Source organism: Strigops habroptila, chromosome 6 (genome assembly GCF_004027225.2).
Source record: "Strigops habroptila isolate Jane chromosome 6, bStrHab1.2.pri, whole genome shotgun sequence".
NCBI lineage: Eukaryota > Metazoa > Chordata > Aves > Psittaciformes > Psittacidae > Strigops > Strigops habroptila.
Genome location: NC_044282.2, coordinates 64,608,069 through 64,615,758, shown reverse-complemented (window position 1 = coordinate 64,615,758; position 7,690 = coordinate 64,608,069).

Here is a 7,690-nt window from a genome sequence, read left to right as displayed (position 1 = left end):
AGTGCTTCCCTTAGTAAATAAGTTTCTGAGAGCTTCAGGTTTTGGAAATTTGCCCTCCAGAGCTGATACTAATCATGCATGACTCACTCATTAGTAACCCTCTTCTTTGCTGTTTGCTTACTTGCTAAGTTGATGAGACTACAAATCCTGGCCAGATATCCTTATTGAAACAAACTAGAGAAATCTCCAAGACACAGGATGCTTACTGAAATAAAACATACAAATGTGTGCTGTTACAGCAAGGAATACCATCTTCATACTCATCAGGGCCAGATCAATAGCTACCAGCAGACAGATTTACAGCTCCCTTGGACTGTGAACCTCACAGCTTTTTGTCTTATACAGGAAGAAAATGAACACATGCCATTTGTTTCTATTTTTAGCACCTGCATTCTCAATCCAGTATAAGAAGAGGCCCAGTCAAAGCAATTATCTCAATGTCACCTGGCACAGTCATTTAAAAACTGTTTTCGTTGCAAAGGGAGAGGTAAGCATGTCCCCACGATCCACAAAAATACACGTTTATGCACTTTCATTTTAGAGCGCTCATTTTCCCCAAGCTCCAGTAGCTGATACACACAGCCATAAACACGGCTGGTTTGGTAAACAGCGTGAGTGCCCATAGCACGCACTGAGCTCTGTGTCATTAAATATTGGAGGCCCAGAGAAAACCTGTGAGTCTCCTGGAGCTGCTCAAAAATCTCCTTTAGGAGTCTGGAAGGAACGTCCCCATCCACGATGCATTGGGAGGGTCATTGCATATTTCAGTCCTCTTCAAATATTTATATATGTACTTCATGTCTGAGTAAAGCTGTCCTTTTCATGCAAGTAGAAAGATTACAGCAAAGGGAGGAGTTACCCTAAATCAGCAAGCATCTTTGTTCATTAACACAAGGCTTGAAAGGAGAATTAAGCGTCTGGCAGCCAGGAACTTTGCTCCACTGCATGGGAGATTTCATAACAATATGTTTTGAGATCAATAAAGAAAAGAGGAAACCAAAAATCAACTAGAACAGCGTGTCATGTAACGCTGGGTGCTAAGGAGCCTGGAAAAGCAAACTAAAGCTGTAAATTTTGGCCAGTGGTGAAATGGTCTTGCTGTCTTTAGGGGAAAGACACTTCTCCCTCCTCCTGGTCCCACCCCACAGCCATGCCTGCTCCTCTGTAATCGCACCGACTCAACTGGTCACGGGGCTGTGTTGTGAAACCTTGAGGAGGGGGGAGGTGTTTTAATCCAAATATATTCCCTGATCCAATTGGCAGCTGAGCCTCAAAAATTAGCTGAAAGGAGGAAGACACCTAGAGCTGACATTGCCACTGAGCACAGTGTATTTTCAAAACACTGCCTAATTGCAATGCCCCCGCTGTGCTCAGTGCAGCTACACCCTACAAACCCCAGTGAGGGGTAAGGCGGGAGCTCACTTTCCAGTCCCACTACCCCGAGTGCAGGCAGCTTGATCTTCCCCAAATCCATGCATCATTAAGCCTGGGGAGGTTTCTTACCTGATGCTGACAATTAACAGGACCCAGTATGAGTAACTGAGTGTAACACAGTCCTGGAGTAGAGGCTGCTAAGCTTCCATGCGCCTCAGCCTACTGCAACAGCACGAAAACTGCTCCAGCTCTCAACTCAAATCTCCTCTGTCAGTCATCAGCTTTAATGGAGTCTCTTTAGCACACAACAGTCCCACAAAGCAACTCTCCCCCCGTCCTGCCATGACATCCTCCTTCAGGCTTCGCTTCAAAGCAGCCTCCTTCCCTTCTGCCCCACGCATTTTCACTGGGGGTCAGGACACCTCCCAATCCCCACCGGGGTTTAAGGGATAAGGCGAGCACAGTGGCTAGCACCAGCTAACCAATTGCTTTGCAAAGAAATGCCTCAGTCACTCTCAGATTTATATATATTGTATTTTATTTATATCTCTCCCTTTTCAGCAGACCCTGTTGCTCACAGCCATGAGACACGAGAAAACAACACAAGGACATGAATCTACCTGGTGTCCTGCCATGCTGTGTCATGACCTGATACAACCTTATACATTAATTGTTGGGAAGCGGTTCCTAACAGCACAAAGACATGCTGTTCCCAAGCTTTTGCTGTTGTTGATGTTGCTGCTTTGACAGAGCCTGCTGGGAAAGAGGATTTGGTATCCAGCTGTTGAGACAGGTAGTGAGGTGCCACAGGAAGGAGTAGCCTTATAAAAATACACTTTTTAAAGCACTGGCAGTGGAGCAGACACTAATTACTTCTGCCAGTGTGACTGTGAGGGAGTATGGTCCCTACCGTGCGCAGTAGGATGAAGCAGGACATGAGGGGCCACATCTAAACACAGATATACAACCTCTCCTAGATGGCTGGTTGTGCTCTGGCGAAACTAAGGAAATAATGAAGAATTTGATGTTAAAGTTGTTCTGAAGTTTGCTGAGCTTTGTTATGGGCACAGTAGTAAATTCTTGCTTTTTCTTTTTTTTTCCCTGAGAAAGAGAGCAAATGCTTTTGATTGCAGCTGTTCTCAGCAGCACGTACACAGCTTAAATTGGCCTGAATCTGGAATAACTTTTTTGCCTACATATTAGAAAATACCACCTTCACTCAGCATCATGATGCAAATGATTAGACCCAGTGTACAGCCCTTGCCAGTGAGTTGCAGAGTATCAGACATTTCTCAGGGGCTGGTTACAGGGAAGTTGTGTGTTCAGGGCAGTGGTGGTGTGTCAGTTGGTGACACAAATTCTTGTTGTGTGAGGTTTTCCATAGGTAGTGTGATAATGCACGATAGCCAGAAAAGAGAGTCTTCCAAAAGGATTCAACTGTCTTTTTTTATCAGGTTCAAAATAGTTTCTACTTTTTCCAGGCTATTTATTCATTGCTGTCATTGCAATTGGGTTCACTGGTATGAAAGCTGACTGGGGGGGGGCTACTGTGTTTGCAGCTATGGAAATGAGCTACGTACTCATGTATGCCTTTTCTCAGCAGCATTTGCCTGTTAATTGGTACATTGCCAGGAGAAAAGGAGAAGTAGGAACGAGTCCCAGGTTATAAAATCTTCAAGGTTATCTTGCTCTTCCTGTTTCCTAGCAGCAAAGCAAGAGTAAGAGAAGTAACACATAGCCAGGTTGCAGCAAGATGGGGCCTGGCCGTGGGGCACTTGCCCTTGGGATCTGTGGGCTGCTGCCCTGGGGGAGCCACACGGCAGCACATCTGGTCCCACCACACCTCCTGGGCTCATCACAGCAGCTACAGGCATGTCCTCCCCCAGCTACCAGGAAGCAGCAGACACACGATTTTCCCTTGAATCCGTGTATTGCCTGGGATTTCCAGGTACCTGCTTCCAGGTACCGTGTGAACATGGTCAGAGCCTCCTCCCCACCACCCATCCCATCAGAAACACTGACTAGCTCCTTTCCATAGGGAGCACCTACAAGTCCAGCATGACTGGTGGTCATTTGCATTAGAGAAGTGCTTGGCACAGACCCCTCGCACCGCATCCTGTAGGATTAACGACATCTCTTAGCACCACAGCCCCTGCTTCAAAACATGCGCCCACCATCTGGGCCAAAAATGCTGCCAGCTGCAGGCACACATGTACTGAAATGCTTTCCAACCTCCCTCTAGTAAATACTCACCTAGTTCTCCTGGGTCAAACGCTCCCCTAAGGCCAGTGCATGCTGGAATTATTTTTCTGTGACGGACCAAAGCTTATCCAGGACACAGGTCTATCTGATTTTTTTGGACAGACTGGTCTGGCTGGAGAACACCTGGAAAGCATGGGACTAACCTGAGTGTGCTTCTGTGACCAAGGAGGATAAGAACACAAGATAAGAGGTTAAAATTTAAATAATAACAGGAGCCTAAAGATTGCTCCTGTGGCATGTGAACACTTCAGCAGCAGCCCTGTTTTTCAAACAGAAAGAAGTAAGAATGCAAAGACAACATGCAATCGGAGCTGGAGCATCTCGGTTCCTCCAGGAATGAACCTGGTTCTCCCCACCCAAATGTTTGAGCCTGGAATTCAGCCAGCAAAAAAGCCAGCAAAAAGCCTCTCTCAGGATTGGCAAGGTTTGTCAGCAGGATTTGACAGCAAGGTTTGACAGCAAGGCTTGCCAGTGACACGATATTTCAGGAACACAGTATTTCAGTGGTCTCCTCACACAGTCATTTTCCCCACTTTCTCCCCCTGACACCTGCACGCAAAGCAGCACAGCAAGGTCAACCACTGTCAGAGCTGGTTTGCTCCACTTCCCTTTGCTTTTGAGCCTTGGTGAGATGGGGGAGATGTGAGTGCTATGTTCAGCTTTAGCAAAACCACTGAAGCTGAAGGGATTGGCACATGCATCCACGTTCCCCAGAGCACCACTTGTTTTTTCTGGAGCGCTGCAGTTTGCTCTTGCAGGCAAAGCGGGGCAGGATGGCGATGGAGGAAACTCGCCCCTGCCACATTGTGTGCTGCCATTTGCAAGCTGTGGGCAGAGCTGCATTGTGCTTGTATTGATGCACATTTGCCAAGCATAATTACTCCCTGAGCTGCTTGGATTCAAGTCCATGTTTTCCTGCTCTAGAAGGACATACCTGCCTTTTTCAGACAAAGGCTGCACTAACTAACAGTGTTTCCTCCCCCCCCACAGTGAGGCTCCTTTTCCTTACAGACAGGAGGCACAGCAGTGCAGAGTGCAGGCAAGAGGATGGAGGAGAATCCACTTGAAATTCCACTTGTATATCAGCAGAAACTAGACAATAATTATTTTGCAAACAACAAAAAAGCGCCTGCTATGTACAGAGCATCTCCTTTTTTCTTCCTGGAAATGCAAGCCCCTTGCACTTCTCCTTATCTCAGTTCAGAGGCATCCCACAGCGTTCTGCAGCAAGACCTGAAGACCTGCAAAACAGAAAACTGCCAGGCAGCAGAGGCTGTAGCTGAGTCTCTGCAAAGGTGAGAAAACTGTTTAGACTTAGGAAAAAAAATGTATTTCAGCTGAACCACTTCTATTTTGCTTTTATTTTTTAGCAGATGCAGTTTTAAGCACCAGCAAAATCCCAGCTGTGGGAGAGCTGCTAGTGCTCACGTGACTAGATTGTTTTAAACCATCTTGACTTCAGGCATCTTCTGCATGAGGCTCTGCTGCATGATTTCCCTTGCACTCTCACAGTGCCAGCTTGGGTAAGGCAACTCCAGTTAAAACCAGCTCTGTATCTGGAAGGCTGCTGGCATCCAAGCTGGCTGTTTCTGGGTGGCAAAGAAAATGAAGCCAACACTGTGCGCAGGAGGTTTTTCAAGACACTCCCAGACATTTGGCAATGCGCTTGCAGCCGCCACTGGAGTGAAATCCTGCTCAGCCCATGGGGCTATGGACCAGCAGTGGGGGCACAGTGAGTGTGTTCGCCTGGGCTTGGGGCTGGCACTCCTTGCTGAGGGCTCCTCCTTTGGGTGGCATGAGCAGAAGGGGCTTCAAAACCAAGGTGGGGAGAGCAGCCGTGTCTCAGGCAGACAGCAGTAGCTTGCTCCTATGGCTGCAGAGTTGGAGTGGGCCATAACTGGGCTGTTTTGAAACTCCCTCCAAGGCACTCATCAGGCCCTATCCAGAAGGAGATCTGGGCCAGCTCTCTGGGGACCCTAGCAGGACAGCAGTTACTGGTTTCAGCCCCACCAGCATCCCCTGTGTCAGTGTCTGGGTGCAGGCACCCGTCCAGCACACTGAACTTGCAGAGCACCCAGGGGCCTTGCTCCCATTTGGGAAGCTCCTGCCCGACACCATCTGGCTGCTGATGGCTTCTTGCAGGCACATGGGGCTCATCTGATTTCCCCCAAGCCCCGCAGTTCTGTAACCCTCTGACATGTATTTATCCTCGTAAAAGGCACCTCAGAGGCCGCAGGCCACTTGCCGTGCCACATTGCTGGGTTACACACACTCATTACCAGGAGACCTCATTGCACTGAGCGGAGGCCAGCAGTACCACCCGGGGTGCAGGATGTGGCCCCCGGCGTATGAGAATTACAATATGTCCAAAAAGGAGATCAGAAAGCTTTCATCTTGTTATTGTAGGATCTGCAGATAAACTTTAGAAATAAAAAACAGGGCAAAGGGAAATGAAATAATCCACATATCTAGAGTTAATATCCAGCCTCATACCAATGGGTTATGGAAAAATGACCTGGAGGGAAGATACCTCCTGTGTTAGGAACTGAGATCAGCAACATAATCAATCAGAGTAAATGAAGGGTTTTCTTCATTCTGCTCGATGGAGAAATCCCTGTGACGTGGCTGTGCTCACTATAAATAAATAAAACTTCAGAAACCAGCACGCAGCACAGATGAGATCTGAGCCTCATAAATGAGTAAACCACTGCCCATGTATGAAATCACTGCAGGTTTTGTGCCTGATCCTGTACGTATTTAACCTCCCCCATGTAAATAGTCCCCTGAAGTTAATGGGGCTGTACTAATTTGCAATGGCTGGAGATTAAGCTGTTGGGGTTAAGCATTTCTGCCAGCTCTGATTGCAGCACGTTGTAGTTACAGGGCTGGAGGATGACTTAGAGGTATTCCTGTTCTGGAAACAAACCATCAGTGGCCATTCCACTGTGTCACCAGTGGCCCCAGAGCACAGCCCAGGTACGAGCACTCACCCTTCACAGGCTGTGTGTCCTTGGACAGAGAAATCCCACTCCTGCCCTGCAGAAGAGGGTGCAGATATTTAGTCAGACACTGCAATATAAAGCTCATTTTTCTCTTTCATTCTCATGGGGGATGTGCCAGTGTTTTCCAGAGACCGTTTCATTACTATTATGCTGCTTGCAAGCATCTTAATTTAACTCACATTATAGATGCACCAAGGCAAAATGATCTATCCACAACCTAAATAATAAACTGGAGCGAAAACATCCTTGAGCTGCAAGAGGCCAGAACAAGCACTAATTGAAATGTATAAACTTACATAACTTTATTTATAGAGAGGAGCCTGATTGTCAAAGGCCCTGAGAGAGCTGGAACATGGGACTGTTTGTTCTCCCCACAAAGAAAGATTAATTATGTAAGTTTATAAATTCCAGTTGCTTTGCTTGTCTCCTGATGTGCCTAAGGACTGCCTGAAAGGTATTTATGGTTCCCAGCCACCGCTTCTCGATGGCATTTTTTAACCTTGTACTTCTGCATGCCATTGCCTCGCAGGATCTTAGAGCAGGGAATTAGCTTTACACACTGTGTTCTTTGGCCATAGAAAAATGCAGATTTGTCCTGAGGTTCTGCAGTAACAAATGTATTTTAAGGGGATGCCTGGAGGAAGCCAGGGCTCACCAAGCCGCTAGGCATTTTGCAGAGGGTGGTGGGGTGGCAGCCGTGTTTTAGGAGCACAGGGAGAGACTTGAGCCACTCACAGGAGGCTGGGATCAAACAGACACCTCTCTCTATTTCAGCCTGCCGCCCTCCTGATGTGGCTTTGCTTATTTTCTATTTCACTGCCAAGAACAGAGATGCCATGAAGACTCTAATGCTCTACATGGTTTGATTTGCAAGGGAAGATTGCCATTTATTACTAAAATGCACTGTATCATACAATTTCCTGGTAATGCTGCCTTTGGCCAGCATTGCCAGCTGGCCAGAAAGCTCAGCAAATATGGCAGAGAAATTACGTGTCATCAAACCCAAGTGATTAATATTTCCTCTCGGGCTCTGTTCAGAGGCACTGTAGCTT